Below are 19,433 nucleotides of genomic sequence, written 5' to 3'. Positions count from 1 at the left end.
TACCTCCCACTTTTTTAAACCGAGAAACTATAGGACTTCCTAATTTTTTACTACCTAAGCATCCTAGTTATAATTTTCAATATGCCATTGCATCTGTAAATGATTAGTTCTTCATCGGTGTCAATTACATACAAAGACTGCTTCTGAAAGGGAGAAGAGAATTTAATATAGAAAATGATAAAGGCAACTTTTCAGAATTTAAAAAAATATGTTGGCTCAAAATTTAAGCTTTGTTTTCTCATATAATATATTTCTCTAATTACAGATGTCTAACAAAACCCATCCCAAGCAAAAGCAGAGAGATAAAATCCTACAACCTCTTACATGACTCCCAATAAGCGTAGTTTTGGATTCAAATAAGTATGTATAATACATAAGGAAATGCATTAGATATGAAACTATACACAGAAAGCTAGAGCAACAAACTCCAACAATATGAGTGATGAAATATCTAGTTACAAATCACATGCAATGAAGCCCACTGGAAGAAAGAATTGATACTGATGCTGTAACAATAGACCCATATGTCACTGACACTGTAATTCCAGCCACCTTAAACTTCATCTATTGCACTTGGTCTGTTGCTTACTTTTAGTAAACCGATTATCACAGGATACTGTTACAACCTTTACTGGCAGCTGGCCCAAATTAAAAAAAAATAAGGCAAGCCACAATATGTGTGTCTTTCAACACTGTGAAAGAGGGAAAAATAATACTCTTTTAAGCAATCCAGGTTTCATTTTAAAACATGTCATTTCAGTTGTCAACATCATAGTTTTAATCACTTGTTTATTTTTGTCCCCAGAAAGTTGGTTTTTAAAGGAATGTTACCTCTTCCCACCTCACATTATTTAGCAAAACAGTTTAATTGGCAGTACATAAGTTCAGCATATTTCTTCATCTGATTAGTCATGTACTGGCTAATCTTGGTTTATTTTCTGTACAAGATTGCAAAAAAAAATTATACACACGTATCTATACCTATAGCTATCTATCTACCTGTCTATACACGCAGATATGTGTGCATATACATATATGTGTATATGTTGTGTGTGTATATGTGTATATGTGTGTATGCCAAGAAAATGTGATTGTAAAGAATTATTTATGTAATATTAGGCATTATTTTATATATGCATGATTATTTTATAAAATATGTAAATATTTGAAGTTATTAATACTTAACACCCATCCAAACCATGTGTTACTCCTAAAGAGTACACAATATTGGCGGTAATGTAGACTGATAAATTTTAATTTCTTAAAAATTCCTTTTCTTCTCATTTGACAGTTCTTGGTTTAAGAAAATCAGACTCTGGGAGGAAATACATACATACACACACACACACACACATATATTACTTGTGGTGTTTCTGAATAGATTTGCAAACAAATGCACTTTGATAAATTCAGATAATTAAAATACTTTCTGAACTGAAGTTATAAATGCTTCTGATTACATAAATAGATATAGTTATCAAACTCATTATGATTCAAGGGGAAAAAAAGATCTTGGTAGAGCAGGAGTGGGGAACCTCTGGCTTTTTAGGCTCTCAAGTGCAGCCCTTTGCTCAAATTCAAACTTCACAGAACAAATCCTCTTAGTATTGTCCCAAGGCCACAGGTTCCCCACCCCTGTTCTAGAGTGCAATTGTTTAAAAAAATCTGATCTAGAACTCTCTCTCTCTATATATATGTGTGTGTGTGTGTGTGTGTGTGTGTGTGTGTGTGTGTGTGTGTATGTATATATGTATGTATATGTGTGCATACACATATAAGATATCTATATTTATCTATATGTAGTGTCTTTCCTCGACTTTGGTTTAATCTTAAGATCAGTAGAATTCAATTTGAAGTGAGATTATAATGCTAGACCCTCTTGTTATTAAGTAGCATGGTACTCTTGAAGGCATTTTCATTTGATTTTTCAAAGTATCGTGTTAACATACACAAAATTGCTTGAAATAATATGACTGGCTGAATTGTTATCATTTTCTCTTTGTTTTGTTCTTAAACATCAAATCAGTATTATTACTGAAAACTTTTTCCTTGTTTACATGTCATTTTCAATAATAAAATCATTGTTCATTGCTCTTCCATTTTCAAGAAAATCAAAACTCAATTTTGAACTTTATCTACACTCCCCAACCCTCTTCTCAGCATCCTTTGCTCACTAAAAGTACAGATTTTTGTTTGTTTGGAGGAATGAGCTGCCCACCCAACCATACAAATACTAAACTCTCTTTAGAACAAAACTCTCTTGTTTCTTTTTTTTTTCCTTTCTTAGAATCATGAAGTGATCTAAGCACTCCCCACCCCCCAAACCCAAAAGACCAACAGACTCACAGAGTTCATCTTCTAATGTTATTCTTGGTTGCTTTTACAAAGAAATGTTTTGCCACAGCAGGTATAGCTAAACATGACATTTTTTTCAGAGTGAAAAAAATACTTAGAGAAACACCATCAGACACACACACATACACACAACAAATTTATGACTATATGTGTGTATATATGTATGTATATATATGTACACACACACACACACACACACACATATATATATATATATATATATAGATAGATAGATAGATATAGATATAGATATAGATATTTCAAATTACAACCTCAATGGCAACAACAAACAACAATCACCACCACCATAACCAAATGGTCATGACACCAGTCACCCTACAATACTTTGAGAGTTGCTTTTAGATCTGCTGAATCCTCACTTTATTTAGGAAATGCTTCATAAAATACTTAACACATTCCTTTGTAGCTCAGTTTGAGAGATGCTGCCATAAATTTCCAAAATTTAAGTATATCAATATAGCTGCTTATGCTTTAAAGAGCTACTTGAAACTTGGTGAGAAGAGGTAGCAAAAGTATCTATAAGAGGTAATCAGGTTTTCTTGCTTTTTCCTAGATATTTTTATGCATCTGTCACTCATAGAGATATTTCCTCTACAGGTTACGCCATCTACATGGTTTCCCTCGTGTTTGCTTCTCATAGGATCATAGACCCATAGCTTCAGAGCTAGAAGGAAGAAGAGAGGCCATAGAGTCAAACCAATTTATTTTATACATATGGAAACTAAGACCCAGCCAAGGGTCACATACCTTGTAATTTTCTGAAACAGAATTTGAACTCAGGTTTTTCTGACTCCATACCCAGTGCTTGTGTCTGTATCTTTCCATAATTCCTCAAAGGAGGATCTACTTAATGCAGTGAAGGGTTTCCTTGGGACATTTATCTAGATCAGTATGATCACACACTATAAAAGTAATTAAGGTGGGACTTTTTGCTGTTCTTCTCTTAAGTGCCTTTAATCCTTCTGGCCTTTGTTTGAATGGGGCAGAAAAAGTGGGATCTTTTTGTCTTGGAGTATTTCTCAGCACTGAGACAATTGGGAGGCATTGATTTGTATATGATGTGATACTGGAGATGGGGAACTTTCCCATACCTGGCCTGGGTGAGGTCAGAGCCTTCAGGGCTCTGAACAGGATATAATCAAGGAGAGCTTGGCATTTGACTCTTGGGGCACACTCATGGAAGGAGTGTTGAGACTCTGGGCAAGCTGCAAACTGCCCCCCAGCTTTGCAACCCAGATGTTGATGTTTCTCTGGTAACTATGAATTGTGATTTGAATCAGACAAGGTCTGTCTGTTGATGTTTGTAATTTCTGTTTGTATTTGCCTTGAAGTTCATGGGGCTGATCTTTTCCCCCTGAACTGTGAATGATATTTGTTTGTTTGATTAAGCTGAGATTGTTAATAACTTAAAGTTGATTTCCTTAGAAAAGCAGATCAAAGACCCTGTGTTGGCAGCTTTCTGTGTGCTGGTTGTTGGTGGGTCTTACACCCCTTTAGCAGCTGCAAGCAGATTGTTGCTACACACACACATATACACAGACACATGTAAATGCATGTGTGTATGTATGTTTATATGTATGTGCGTACATATACAAATATTTAGATGTGTATAAACATATAACTTTTCACTGAGACTTGAACCATCAGTAATAACCATTTCAATATTCAAGGCAGAGAATTATAAGAAACCATGAGTTTCTGTATTTTAAGGTAGATTGATTGATAGATATAGATGGGTAGATATAATTTAACAATATAAGCAACAAAACTCTATTTTTTTGTATCTCCTGTGCTTTAAAATTTCTTCTGTACATTCAGAACTGTTTTATTAAGGTTCATTTTGTATATCTGTCACTACCTACTTACCTGTATCTCTTCTCCATCTCAAATAGAAGCCTTTCTTTGCAACAAATACGTATAATAGCCACACACATTGTCTATATTTGAGAATATTATATATTTCTAATGTATTACCTTTCTGTCAAGTGAGAGCAACTATGTTTCACTTGCATTCTTAAGAAGTCATTAGTATTTACTACTTTGATTATATTTCTGAGGTTTTTCAATGTTTCCCACGTTCATATTATTTGGTCATCATGTATATTTTTCCGATTTTGCAAATTTTACTCTGCATTAGTTTGTGAATCTTCTCTTCTTTCTTTTAATCCATCCCATTTGTTATTTCTTATGGTATAATAATAATCCATTATAGTCATATACTACTTCTTTTAGTCATTCCCACACTTATGGGAATCATTTTGCTTCAGTTCTTTGCTACTATAAAAAAGTACATCTCATAGATATAAGAATATCCTGCAATTATATCACATTGCTCTTTTCACATAGCTCACTCATCATTTTTTTCTCTGAATATAGAGGTGTTCCTAAACATCATACACCTAGGTCATTAAGCAGCTGATTGATTCAGTAGATAGAGTTTTGGAGTCAGGAACACCCAGTTTCAAATATGTTGTCAGATAGACCCTGGAAAAGTCACTTAAACTCTGTCTGATTCATATCTCTCAGATGAGGATAATCATGATACCTACTCCCCAGGGTTTTTATGAGGATAAAATGAGATAATATTTGTAAAGTGATTTGCAAACCTAAAAGCACTATGTAAAAGAGAGTTATATTATTTTTACTGATATGTAAAGTTTGCATTCTTCTTATACTTTCTCCCCTGATCCTTTAGTTAAACTGTAGCTTTGATGCTTCTAAAACTATGGTATTCCATGATTCACAGTCATTATAGCATCACCAGGAAAATAATGTGTTCATCTATTTCGATTTACGTATCTAAAATATAAAATATACCTCACCAACTCAAAAAAGGAAATCCAAAATTTTCTTTTAAAAATTTTAAAGGACACGACATTTATTGTGTTAAGTAAAAATCTCCACATATGTCAGTGATAAGATACCAGAGAGTGGGAAAAAAATAGCATGGGGACATTATTTATTCAGGCTGAATTTTAAGTAGTTAGTGAGTTATTTAAGGAAATCATTTGACAATAATCAGGTCATAAATGTATAGCAGAACCATCTGCAACTAGATCATGATTTCTACCACTGCCCCTCCCTCCATTGAGATGGATACTACATTTACACAGTGATTCGAAAAGAAGCTAAGATAGTATGTTTTCATTGAGGCCATATTTCCAGAAGTCATTTTTCCATGGCCATAATTATCAGTTGTGAGAGGGCAAGCAGTGAAGCTTTTTATTATCAAGAGCTGTCCCAGATCACTTAATGCCTGCAGAATATCTCTACTTCAATGTCTACAATCAATTCTGACTGAATAACTCTAAATGCAGGTCTCCCTCCCAACTTCCCTATTTTCACTATGATTAGATACTGACCCAGCCTTGAATCCTCAAAATTTCTTTAACTTCCCATTCCTTTATCCTTGTCAATTAGTCAAGTATTCTAAATTCTTGCCCTGACTTTTCTCACATTCATATCTTCCTCTCCATTTCTCATGCCTCCACCTTAGTTTAGGTCATCACTACTTCGTCCTTGAACTGTAATAACAGTATCCTAACTAGAATTACTGCTCCATATTCTCTCAAATTAATTATACACATCGCCTCTACATAAAATTTCCTAAATTCTGCTTTCATCATGCCACTCTTCTATTTTAAAAAAAATATTTCATTAGCCCCCAATTGCAGACAAAATATATTTTGTAGGCCCCATTCAAGACCTTTCATCAACCACCTTCATTCATTCTTCCAATAAAGGAAGGACTTCCTTTAATGGATTTCTTTAAATCCTTTCATCCCAATGATATTTGTCTCTTTACTGTCTTCCTCAAACATCAATTATTCTAATATGATATTTTTTATGTTATTGAGTTCCAAACTTGAATCTGCTTCCTATTCGATGGTTCATTATATAAACTCAAACTGAATTTCTTCCACAAGTCTTCTGGACTCTTATATTTCACAGAATCACAGAATGTCCAGGTTGAAAGGTATCTCACGGGACATCTATTCCAAACAACACCTCAACAACTATAAAAACGAACATCAATAAATATTTACATAGAATTATCAGGTGTGTAAAACATGTTACATAAGCCATCTTCTTTGTTATGCACAACAAATCTGTATGCAATTAATAATCTCATTTTAGAGAGGAGGAAACTGAGCCTGAGGGAGGCAAAGTGACTTGCTCAGGGTCACCCTATGTAAGATAGGATTTAAATTTTACATTCCTGATTTCAAGATCAGCACTCACACAACTCTGTCCTTATCTGCTTAAGAGGTACAGGAAATCCCCTCTATAACACACTTGAGAAGGGGACATTCAGCAGATATTGATATCTCCTTTCATTGACTTCAGTATTACTTATTTTCTGTACCACTGTTTTAGCATTTTCTCCCAATGATTTGATGATTTCCTCCCAATTATACTTAAGGTACCATGAAGTAAAATTTTGTGTTTTCCAATTCTTCTACACTTCCCCTTTTCATTTTGTTTTCAAAACCTTTGAACCTAGCACAATGTCTTGTATTTATTAGTAGTATTATTAAATGCTTGCCAAAGCCAAATGAATGGAATTATGTACTTACAGGGTTGTCATATAAAAACAAAAATTTAACTTATACTTATTAACCACGCAGTACAGTCCTAGGAGTAGTACCTAGTACATAAAACTTAAAAAGACAGCTTTTGATTAATATACAGGAAAACTTTCAAGCAATTATAAATGTTCACCTGTGGAATAGGATTTTTCCTGAAGTAATGAATTCTGTATCACTGGAATTTTGCAAGTGGAATCTAGATTACTTTTCAGGGATCCTTTAGAGGTATTTCTTTTTTTTTATTAATTTCTTTATTTATTTTTAGTTTACCACATACGGTTCTACATAGTTTTGAGTTCCAGATTTTCTCCCCTCTCTCCCCCCTCCCTCCCCAAGACGGCATGGAATCTCATATAACTGTCATGTATAACTTTGCATTGGATTAATTTATGCACTAGTCAAGTTGTGGAGAAGAATTTTGACCAAAGGAATGAATCATGAGAAAGAAGAAACAGAACCAAAAAAAAAAAACAACCCAAAAACAAAAACTAGAGAGAAGCAAAAACGGGGAGCATGTAGTGCGCCTCGATGTGTATTCAAACTTCAGAGTTCTTTCTCTGGATGAAGACAGCATTCTCCATCTTGAGTCCCCTGGAGTTGTCCTTGCCCTTTAGGTTGCTGAGAAGAGCGCAGTATGTCAGGGTTGGTCCTCACGGGATCCATATATCTGTGGCTGTGCACAACGTTCTCCTGGCTCTGCTCCGCTCACTCAGCATTATGTCGTGTAGGTTTTTCCAGGTTGTTACGAAGTCTGCATCATCCCCATTTCTTATGGCACAGTAGTATTCCATCACCTTCATATACCACAGCTTGTTCAGCCATTCCCCAATTGATGGGCATCCCTTTGATTTCCAATTCTTGGCTACCACAAAAAGAGCTGCTATAAATATTTTTGTACATATGGGTCCTTTTCCTGCTTGTGTGATTTCTTTGGGATACAACCCTAGAAGTGGTATTGCTGGGTCAAAGGGTATGAACATATCTATAGCCCTTTGGGCATAGTTCCAAACAGCTCTCCAAAATGGCTGGATCAGCTCACAACTCCACCAGCAATGCAACAATGTTCCAATTTCCCCACATCCTTTCCAGCAGTTATCATTTCCTGTTTTGTTATTTTAGCCAATCTGACAGGAGAGATGTGGTATCTAAGAGTTGTTTTGATTTGCATTTCTCTAATCAGTAGTGATCCAGAGCATTTTTTCATATGCCTATGGATAGCTTTAATTTCTTCCTCTGAAAACTGCCTGTTCATATCCTTTGACCATTTCTCAATTGGGGAATGGCTTGTATTCCTATATATTTGGCCTAGTTCCCTGTATATTTTAGAAATGAAGCCTTTATCAGAGATACTAGTTGCAAAGATTTTCTCCCAATTTTCTGCTTCCCTCCTAATTCTTGTTGCATTGGCTTTTTTTGTACAAAAACATTTCAATTTGACATAATCAAAATTATCCATTTTGCATTTTGTAATGCTCTCTATCTCTTGTTGGGTCATGAATTCTTTACTTTTCCATAAATCTGATAAGTAAACTATTCCGTGCTTTCCCAAATTACTTATAGTATCAGCTTTTACTCCTAAATCATGAACCCATTTTGACTTTATTTTGGTATATGGTGTAAGATATTGGTCTATGCCCAGTTTTTGCCCTACCATTTTCCAATTTTCCCAACAGTTTTTGTGAAATAGTGAATTATTAGCCCAGAAGCTGGCCTCTTTGGGTTTATCAAAGAGTAGATTGCTAAACTTGTTGATTTCTCCTACCTGTGTACCTATCCTATTCCACTGATCCACACCCCTGTTTCTTAACCAGTACCAGGCAGTTTTGATGACTGCTGCTCTGTAGTACAGTTTAATATCTGGTGTGGCTAAGCCACTTTCTCTAGCATGTCTTTTCATTAATACCCTAGATACTCTAGACCTCTTGTTTTTCCAAATGAATTTTGTTATTATTTTTCCAGCTCAGTAAAATAATTTTTTGGTAGTTCGATTGGTATGGCACTGAATAGATAGATTCATTTAGGTAAAATTGTCATTTTTATTATATTAGCTCGGCCTAACCATGAGCTACTGATATTTTTCCATTTATTTAGATCTGATTTTATTCGTGTGAAAAGTGTTTCATAGTTATGTTCATATAGGCACTGGGTTTGTCTTGCAAATAGACTCCCAAATATTTTATAGTGTCTACATTAACTCTGAATGGAATTTCTCTTTCTATCTCTTGCTGTTGGGCTTTGTCAGTAATGTATAGGAATGCTGAGGATTTATGTGGGTTTATTTTATATCCTGCAACTTTGCTAAAGTTGTTTATTATTTCAAATAGTTTTTTACTTGATTCTCTAGGATTCTCTAGATAAATCATCATATCATCTGCAAAAAGTGATAATTTAGTTTCTTCTTTTCCTATTCTAATCCCTTCAATTTCCTTTTCTTCTCTTATTGCTACAGCTAATGTTTCTAGTACCAAATTGAATAATAGGGGTGATAATGGACATCCTTGTTTCATCCCTGATGTTATTGGGAATGCATCTAGCTTATCCCCATTACAAATAATGCTTGTCGATGGTTTTAGGTAGATGCTATTTATAATTTTGAGGAAGGTTCCACTTATTCCTATGCTTTCTAGTGTTTTTAATGGGAATGGGTGTTGCACTTTGTCAAAGGCTTTTTCTGCGTCTATTGAGATGATCATATGGTTTCTGCTAGTTTTGTTGTTGATATGGTCAATTATGCTAATAGTTTTCCTAATATTGAACCAGCCTTGCATTCCTGGAATAAATCCTACCTGGTCATAGTGTATTATTCTCGTGATGAGTTGCTGCAATCTTTTTGCTAATATTTTATTTAAAATTTTTGCATCAATATTCATTAGAGAAATTGGTCTATAATTTTCTTTCTCTGTTTTGACTCTACCTGGTTTGGGTATTAGTACCATATTTGTGTCATAAAAAGAATTTGGTAGGACTCCTTCTTCACCTATTTTCCCATAGTCTACAAAGTATTGGAATTAGTTGTTCTTTAAATGTTTGATAGAATTCACCTGTAAAACCATCTGGCCCTGGAGATTTTTTCCTAGGGAGTTCATTGATGGCATGCTTAATTTCTTTTTCTGATATGGGGTTATTAAGACATTTCACTTCCTTCTCTGTTAGCCTGGGCAGTTTATGTTTTTGTACATATTCATCCATATCCCTAAGGTTGTCAAATTTATGGGCATACAGTTGGGCAAAATAATTCCTAATTATTGTTTTGGTTTCCTCTTCATTAGAGGTGACCTCACCCTTTTCATTTTTGATACTGATAATTTGATTTTCTTCTTTCTTTTTTTTTTAATCAGATTGGCCAAAGGCTTATCAATTTTATTGGTTTTTTCATAAAACCAGCTCTTTGTTTTATTTATTAATTCAATAGTTTTCTTTGTTTCAATTTTATTAATCTCTCCTTTGATTTTCATTATTTCTAATTTGGTATTTAATTGCGGATTTTCAATTTGCTTTTTTTCTAGCTTTTTCAGCTGTATGCCCAGATCATTGATCTCCTCTTTCCCTATTTTATTCATGTAGGCATTTAGAGATATAAAACTTCCCCTAAGAACTGCTTTTGCTGCATCCCATAAGTTTTGGTATGTTGTTTCATTATTGTCATTCTCTTGAATGAAGTTATTAATTGTTTCTCTGATTTGTTCTTTGGCCCACTCATTCTTTAGAATTCAATTATTTAGTTTCCAATTAGTTTTTAGCTCATTTTTCCATGGTACTTTATTAAAAATGATTCTTATTGCATCATGATCTGAAAAGGATGCATTGACTACTTTTGCTTTTCTGCACTGGATTGTGAGGTTTTTATGCCCTAGTACATGGTCAGTTTTTGAATATGTGCCACGTACTTTTGAGAAGAAAGTATATTCCCTTTTATCCCCATTCACTTTTCTCCAGAGGTCTATCATATGTGCCTTTTCTAAAATTCTGTTTACCTCCTTCACTTTTTTCTTATTTAGTTTGAGGTTAGATTTATCAAGTTCAGAAAGGGGGAGGTTGAGGTCTCCCAATATTATAGTTTTGCTGTCTAATTCTTCCTGTAACTCCCTTAACCTCTCCTCTAAGAATTTGTATGCCTTACCACTTGGTGCATATATGTTAAGCAATGATATGGCTTCATTGTTTATGGTGCCTTTTAGCAGGATATAATGTCCTTCCTTATCTCTTTTAATTGAATCTGTCTTTACTTTTGCTTTGTCTGAGATTAGGATTGCTACACCTGCTTTTTTCACTTTAGCTGAGGCACAATATATTTTACTCCAGCCTTTTAACTTTACCCTATGCGTATCCCCCTGTTTCAAATGTGTTTCTTGTAAACAGCATATTGTAGGATTATGGTTTTTAATCCATTCTGCTATCTGCTTCTGTTTTGTGAGAATGTTCATCCCCTGCACGTTCAGGTTTATGATTTCTATCTGTGTCTTTTTCTCCATCCTAATTCCCCCTGTTTATGCTTTTATTTCTTCCTTTCCCCTTCTCCTCCTCAACAAAGTTTTGCTTTTGACCGCCGCTTTCCTCAGTTACCCCTCCCTCTTTATTCCCCTCCCTTATCTTACCGTTACCCACTTGCTACTTCTCCTTCCCCTTCTGACCACCTTTAGAGGTATTTCATACTTACTTTAGCAACTGGACTACTTCCTTGGGGTCCCTTGATATATTATGATTCCAGGATGTAGGTACTTGGTTTAAGAAAAAATGGAATTAATGAATGAGGACTTAAAGTTGCTATTGTTAACTGTAATTTTCTTCCCCTTTTTCGTAAACCTTGACACTTAGGCAAAAGCCATATTCTAAGAAAATGAATTCTACTTGGGGAATTATTTTTAAAAGTTCATCCAACATAGTAATTAATGGTTTTGTGTACAGTACTTAATCCATCTTCTTTCTTAATGGGGACAGAATGAAAGCCGGTAATACAGTGAGTACAAGAAACTACAGTTTGAGAATTTTGCTGTAATCCCAAGAATGCCCAAAGCCTTAGACAGCTTTGTATGGAGAAATTATGGAATAACAAGAAGAAGTATCATAAAAATGATAATACATGTGATCTATACGAGTAGAAGGAATTAAATCATGGTTCAGGTAAATAAAGGTTTAGATAAGAAAAATTAAGAAAAGTCAGTCATTAAGTATTTATTAAGCACCTACTATGTGCCAAGCACTGAGCTAAGTGCAGCAATATAAACAAAACTAAAGGACAGCCCCTGCCCTCAGTGGGTTCATATTCAAATGAAGAGGACTTTGGAGATCATCTAGTCCAGGAGTTCTTACCTTGGAGTCCATGAACTTTTAAAAAATGTATTTTCATAACTATTTTACCCTTAGCATTTTCCTTTGTAATCTCATATATTACATTTTATGTATTTAAAAATATTCTAAGACAGGGTCCATCAGCTTAACCAGAATGCCCAAGTATCCATGAGACAACCTTTTTTTGGTCTCCACATCCTTGAAGTAATAGTTTCAATCCACTCCCATTTTATAGTTAAGCTCTATTCAACAAATATTTCTTATGACCCTATTATATGTGAAGCATTATTCTGAATACTGTGAATACAGAGCCAAAGATAACAAGTAGCCCTCATCCATCAAGGCTATTACATACAAAAAGATGAAGAAAAGAAAGACAAGAAAGGCTAAGTGATTTGTTAGAAGTTGCAAAAATAAAGGCAGAAGTGGTGGTTCAAATGAGTTACCTTCACTTCAGATCTATTGTAGAAATACACCCTTTCTTATATAGATAGGCCTACACCAGAATTCATGACTTACAGAGTGTTCAGGCTAGAAGGAAGCTGCAATACTATCTAATTTAAACTTTTTATTTTATAAATGAAGAAATTGAAACTGTGGAGAAGTAAAATGATTTCTCCAAGGTCACACACTTCAGAAGTACCAGATTCAAGACTTGAACTCACATTTTCTGACTCTCAGGTCAGTAATGTTTCTACTATCCAATTTTTGTTTTCACATAATCCTTTCAAATACTTTGTGTAGCAAAAACTGAGTGTGTCCCATATGTGCAGAGACCTTGGGAAAGGGGTCACCCTTGTTTATATCTAGAAGACATGCTTATGATATGGGCATATTTTTAGAATGAAATATAAACATAATATAATAAATACAAATATAAAATTATAAATATAAAGATCAGTTGAAACAAATGGTGATATTTAACAATGAAAAGAGAAAATTTTGAAAGAATATAATAGTTATCAAGTATCTGATTGACTAGAATGTAGATGAAGGATTAGAAATGTTTGCTCAATCCCAGAGGACAAATTGTGAAGAAAATGAGGGAATAAGTATCTATTAGGTACCTACCATGTTCCAGGAACTGGGCTAAGTGCTTTATAAATATTATTTGGGGACAGGTAGGTGGCAAAATGAATAGAGTTCTGGTCCTAGAGTCAGGAAGACCTGAAGTTCAAAACTGTTTTCAGACAATTACCAGATGTATGATCTTGGGCAAGTAACTTAAACCATTTGTATCCTTTTCCTCAACTATAAAATGGTACTAATAAGAACACCTACTACACAGGGTTGTTGAGAAGCCCAAATGAGATGTCATTTGTACAGGACTTAGCACACTCTGTGGCACATAGTAGGTGTGATATAAACATTAGTTGTTGTTCTTATTGTTTCATGTGATCCTCACAACTCTGTGAGGTAGTTGCCATTATTAAGATTTTACATTTGAGGAAACTGAGGCAGGCAAGAACAAATGACTTGCCCAGCATCACAGCTGGTAAATGTCTGAGGATCCTCTTGACTCTAGGCTCAGTGCTCTCTCCACTGTACCACCTAGCTCTCTCAGAGCCAGAAGCAGTCTATGGAATCTGTAGAAACAGAACTTATCTGCAGATAAATCATTATTCTTAAACAGTAGAGGTATTCTTAGCATCATAGAATCCTAAATGGAGTCTCTGATAGGAGGAGATACCTTAGTCTCAAGTCCAAATCTCCCATTATTCTATGGATAAGGAAAATAAGCTCTGGAGAGATATGCCCAATGTTGTATAAGTAATAAGTGTCAGAAATGGGATTAGAATTGTGATCCTCTGATCTAATTGGATGTTATTTCTCTTGCAATATATCACTTTCCCCATCACTTCAAGTGGAAGATGCATGATGACTTTTTTTTAGGAATGTAGTGAGAAATCTTGTTTGAATATAATTTTAACTAGATAGCCCTTTTAGTTCTGTAATTCTATAAAAGAACTGAAACAAAATTCAGTGCATAACCATTGCCATTATAGTGATAGAAAAAAAAAAGCAACTAAATGAATTCAGAGAAAGGAGAGAACATTTCTGAACTGGGGTGATGAGGGAAATATTTATGGAGAAAGTGGCATTTGAGTCTAAAGTGTGGTGAGCATACCAAGAGGCAGAGGGTTTGGGCATTGTAGAGGCTTGAGAAGGATAACACATCAGGCATTTCAAATACTATGCAAAGGAATGAAGGTAGGAAAGTGACAGTCACAGATAAGGAATGACAAATGGCCTAGTTTCAGTCAATTATAGGGCCTGTCAAGTAGCAATAAGTCTAGGCCATGTTGTCCAGACCCTTGAATTCTAGGATATCTTGTTAAACCTATCAGTGTGACAATAGGGATAGAAGTTGAACCTGTAATTTCATGATACAAGGAACTCTGAGATTAGGAAATGTATTCTAAGCCACCAAACCTGCTCTAAACAAATCATATTTCAACATGACAGGGTACGGGGTTTTTAGTTGATCTGAAAATTTGATGTAATTGAACAAAGTGAAATGCCAAAACAAACCAAAAAAAATGGATCATATATAATCCATTAGTATGAGTTTAGTGTCCAGAAAGAGAAGGATGATAGTAGCCCCTCTACCAATGCAGGATGGCTTCTTTTTTGCAATTTATACTCTTTGAATTTTGCCTAGAGTACTGAGAGTTTAGTTGACTGGTCCAGAGTCAAAAAGCTTCTATTTATCAGAGTCAGGCCTTGAATCCAGGTCTTTCTATCACTGAAGTAGGCTTTTAAGCCACTGCAAAACACTAAATATGAAGAAGGAGTTTGTTTGTTTCCCCATACCCAAGAAAGAAAACAACAACCAGGAGAAATAAATTAAACTACATTTTTAAAGTTATGAAATATAATAATATGCTATACAATTATTTCTCAGGCCTGAGGATACCATAGTCCAGAATGTCACTCGGATCAGGGATAATCATATGATATACAACGGTCAAGAAAAATGAAAAAGAAATAACATTTCTATAGATATTTAAGGCTTTTAAAATGCTTTATATATTATTGAGGTAGCACCCATTTTATTACCCCAATTTTTAAGTTGAAAAACCAAGTTCAGAAAGGTTAAAGGCCTTCTGTATTGAAATAAGACAAGTGAGGATCAGAAATGGCATATGAACTCATTCCTCTTCAGTCTTGATTCATCATTTCTTCCTTTACAACATATCACTTTTTGAAACAAGTTGGAAGATCAGTGTGCTCAGGTGCTATTACGACTTTTTTCTTTCTTTACCATTATGTTTTTAGAATGTTATTTCTTTTGCTCCTTTCCTTAGTAAAGTAAGTGATGTTTATGTCTATACCAGTCTTAAGCAATTAAATAACTTATTGCAGTTACATTTTCATTACTGTCATTGTTGGTATTTTAAAAATGTGTTCATGGCAATAATACAGATCCTGCAAGTTAGAATCAACTCTATTTATCAAAAAATACCAATATATTATACAAACAATTTAGGAAAATCCATTCTATATTCAGTTTTGTTGTCTTAGAATCTCTTGATTTTGTTAGAAGTGTATGTGAGTTTTGGTATCATAGGATTTTATCTAAAATCTTCTATATGTCATTTTGCAGCTTTTATTTCATTTATATAATTTTCCTGAAAAATAAATTCAATATTTTTCAACCTGTATTCTTTTTAAGGTTATTCATTTAAGGATTCTATGATCTTAATTTATTAAAAATTCCATTTTTAGATTAATATACAATTAAATGAATTTTTAAATGGCATGGTTTGAAGCCATTTAGACCAAAAATATCTGATCAGGAATTCCTTCTATAGTATATATAGTAAGTGTTCATTCAATCTTGAGTAAGAAAGAATCTTTAATCTCTCCCAAGATATTTCATTGTAATTTTAGAGACCTCTAATTCTTGGGAAATAATTTTCCTTTTATACACTGAGCCTAAGTTAAATTTTTATTATTTAACTCTATATCCTCAGAACTCAGCACAGCGCCTAGGATACAGTAGGTATTTAATAAATACTTTTCTATTAATTGATTGAACTCTATGACTCATTCAGTATTTGTATTCAGGCAGAATACAGTGATACTGTCACTTCCCCATACTTGAACATTATACCCTTCTTAATACAGTCTTAATCTGCATTAGCTTTTGTCTTCTGATGGCCATGATATACCTTTGCCTCTTCTTGAATTTAAATTACAAGGACAAATCTCTTACACAAACTGGTATTTATATATGCTTCTGGAGTTTTATTTTTTATTTTAGCTTATTGTGATTTTTGCAGCCCAAGTACAGAATTTCATATTCATTGATATTACATTTCATTTCGTTAGATGAATCTTATCGTTCTAACCTAATAAGATAGTTTTGTAACATAAAAGTTAAAGTTAGCATGTTCCTTATCCTTCTAGAATCATATCATCGAGAAATTTGATAAACTTTTCACATATATTCAATAATTAAATGCATCTGAGATCTTTTTGATATGGGTACACTTTCTATCAAGCAGCTCATAGCTTCTTCATACCTGCCTAGCATACGCAATTCGAATCCATGTGCTCCCATAATTTCATGACAGAATATATTCCCAGTGTGCTGGTATTATTTCTTTTATTTATATCACAAGTAAAACAACAGAGAACACCACAGGCCCCATCCTGTTCTTGTTCTTGTAACACCAATAGGCAATATTTATGTTCATACATTTTATTGATGACATTAGCCTTTCAAAATTCCTTGTCTATAGTGTTTTATAGCCTGATAATATCCACCATGTGCCTCTTCATCTCCCACTGGTGATGTCAACTTTTGATTCATTGGAATTAGCAATGTTGGTGACTCACAAATATACATTATTGGAAATATATTGGTACTAGAAACATGGGCCTTTGTTTCAGGAAATGAAGTCAGTCATTATTTGTTCTGTGAAGTTTGAATTCAAAGGGCCACACTTGAGGACCTAGAGGATCTATGTGGCCTCGAGGTCATGGGTTCCCCACCCATGTTCTAGACTCTTCATCTGTGTACTTTTTAAAAACCTTCCAAACTTTGCAGTTTCCTGATCTCAATCATCAGGATAAAATGAAGAACGCATTCTAGTTTCTTTCCTTGGAACATTATGTGGTGGGATTGTCTTTTCAGGAATTCTGGGTGAAGGCATGTGATGAATTGGCCTATTCTGAAAGGGGTGTAATAATTAGAACCATTTCCAAAGGAATCAGATTGAGACTCACCAGGACTATGCTGAATGGAATGTGGATGATGAGAAGGAGTATTTTTTGCAGAGTAGACTGTGCTGTGCACAGGAGCATCTGAACAAGATGAACTTTGGTTAGGAGGTGTAGCAATAGAAGAAGAGCTATAGGATGATCTTGGGCTGTTATCATATGCTAAAAGACCATGCCAAATGTTACCAGATGCTGATGCTGATTTATTAAAATCATCTATGGGTTCAGAGGGGTCATGTTTAAATATATATTTCTTTTCATTCTGTGATTTGCTTTTCCAAGGGTTATCTTCTTGCCCCTCCCTCTTTTTGGGGTCTGCTTTTCAAAAGTCCCTAGTCTTATTGAAGAGACAGGTGATTTGCTACATGGGGATGATAAGTGAGATGAAGATGACCTTGAAGACCTGGAAGATCTGTAGGAGTGGCAAGATACATCTCTGGGAAGACACAGATCTTTCTGTTGGATGTCTGGAAGATGAATGACCCCATCTACAGCTCTATGAGTGTATTCTATTCCAGGCAGGTCTATAGCCACCTCAATGATATCTACCAGCACCTCCTTGATAATGCCCTCTACCCCTTTCTCTGTACCCATAAGACCTTCTCATTCATCTATTATTTCTGTAATCTGAACGATCATCTCTAGAATAAACATGATTGCTACAATGAGATCATGAATATTTCCTGGAACAAAACCTAAAACTACATCTCTTCTTTCTAGCATGTAATCTGGACCTTGACCTGGAACTTGATTGTAATTCTGACTTTGACCTTGAAGAATGTGTTCCAGAATTGGAGCAATCCATTTCTTTAAGGTGATTATTCCTTCTTGAGTTCTGATAAGTGGCAAGTACTCAAGTGATGTCTTTGAAACACTTCAAAATTCTTTCTGGAGACAGTATTCTCAGAAATTTAAAGTCAAAATCTCAATTCCCGATGGGCCAAATGTAGATGGTGGCACTTATCTCTGTTGTAGCTGCACAGCAGCAATTATCCCTTTCACAAAGAGGAGAAAAACCATAGAAGTATCCGAGACCCATTGGATTGATTGTTGTCACTTCCACTGGGAGGGCTTAATTAACTTCAAAAAATAGGTCTGGTATGAGCTTCATAATTTCACATTGCATATGATCATGTGAGTAATCCAAGAAGTAGAGTAGGGAAGCAGGCTAAAGAGTAATTGAGAGAGAATCAGAAGTACTATTTTTAATTTATTTTTTTCTTACATGTAAAACAATTTTTAATATTCTTGTTTTAATTTAGAGTTATAAATTCTTTCCTTCCCTCTTTTCATTCCTTCTCTCCTTAAGAATGCAAGAAATTTGATATAAATTATACATTTACAGTCATGAAAAAATATGTTTCTATATTAGTAATATTGCAAAGAAAAGGGGAAGACTACACACACACACACACACACACACACACACACACACACAAAGTTGGGTGTAGAAATCTTTCTTACCCAACAAGTAAATAAGAGGAGAAAGGATAGTGGAAGTGATTAATGGGAAGATGGATTAAGGAAGGCAGTGGCCAGAAGTAAAACAGAATTTTGAGGAGGAATAGGATAAAAAAGAGAAGGACAAACTAAAGAAAATGGGATGGAGGATAATACCCAGTTAATAACCATAACTGTGAATGTGAATGGGATGAGCTTGTTCATAAAATGGAAGCAGATAGCAGAATGGATAAGAAACATGATTCCAACAATATGTTGTTTATAAGAGTCCACTTGAACCAGAAAACCACACAGAGGGAGCTAAAATACGGGGCTGGAGCAGAATCTATTATGCTTCAGCTGAAGTAAAAAAGGCAGGGGTAGCAACAATGTTTTCAGACAAAGCAAAAATGAAAATAGACCTAATTAAAAGAGATAATATATACCATACACAATAACATAGTATAAAAAATTTAGAGCATGTCTCTCTGATAAAATCCTCATTCCTCA

The 19,433-nt window shown here is 34.5% G+C and overlaps 1 pseudogene; it reads right to left on the bottom strand.

Annotated features, from left to right (window-relative positions):
* Nucleotides 1-17,228: 17,228 nt before the first annotated feature.
* On the bottom strand, nucleotides 17,229-18,288 carry LOC118854856 (annotated as a pseudogene).
* Nucleotides 18,289-19,433: the final 1,145 nt, after the last annotated feature.

The sequence above is a fragment of the Trichosurus vulpecula genome, chromosome 6 (assembly GCF_011100635.1).
Source record: "Trichosurus vulpecula isolate mTriVul1 chromosome 6, mTriVul1.pri, whole genome shotgun sequence".
NCBI classification, from domain to species: Eukaryota; Metazoa; Chordata; class Mammalia; order Diprotodontia; family Phalangeridae; genus Trichosurus; species Trichosurus vulpecula.
Note: the sequence above shows the minus strand (reverse complement) of the source record. Positions and strands in the feature narration are given on the sequence as shown.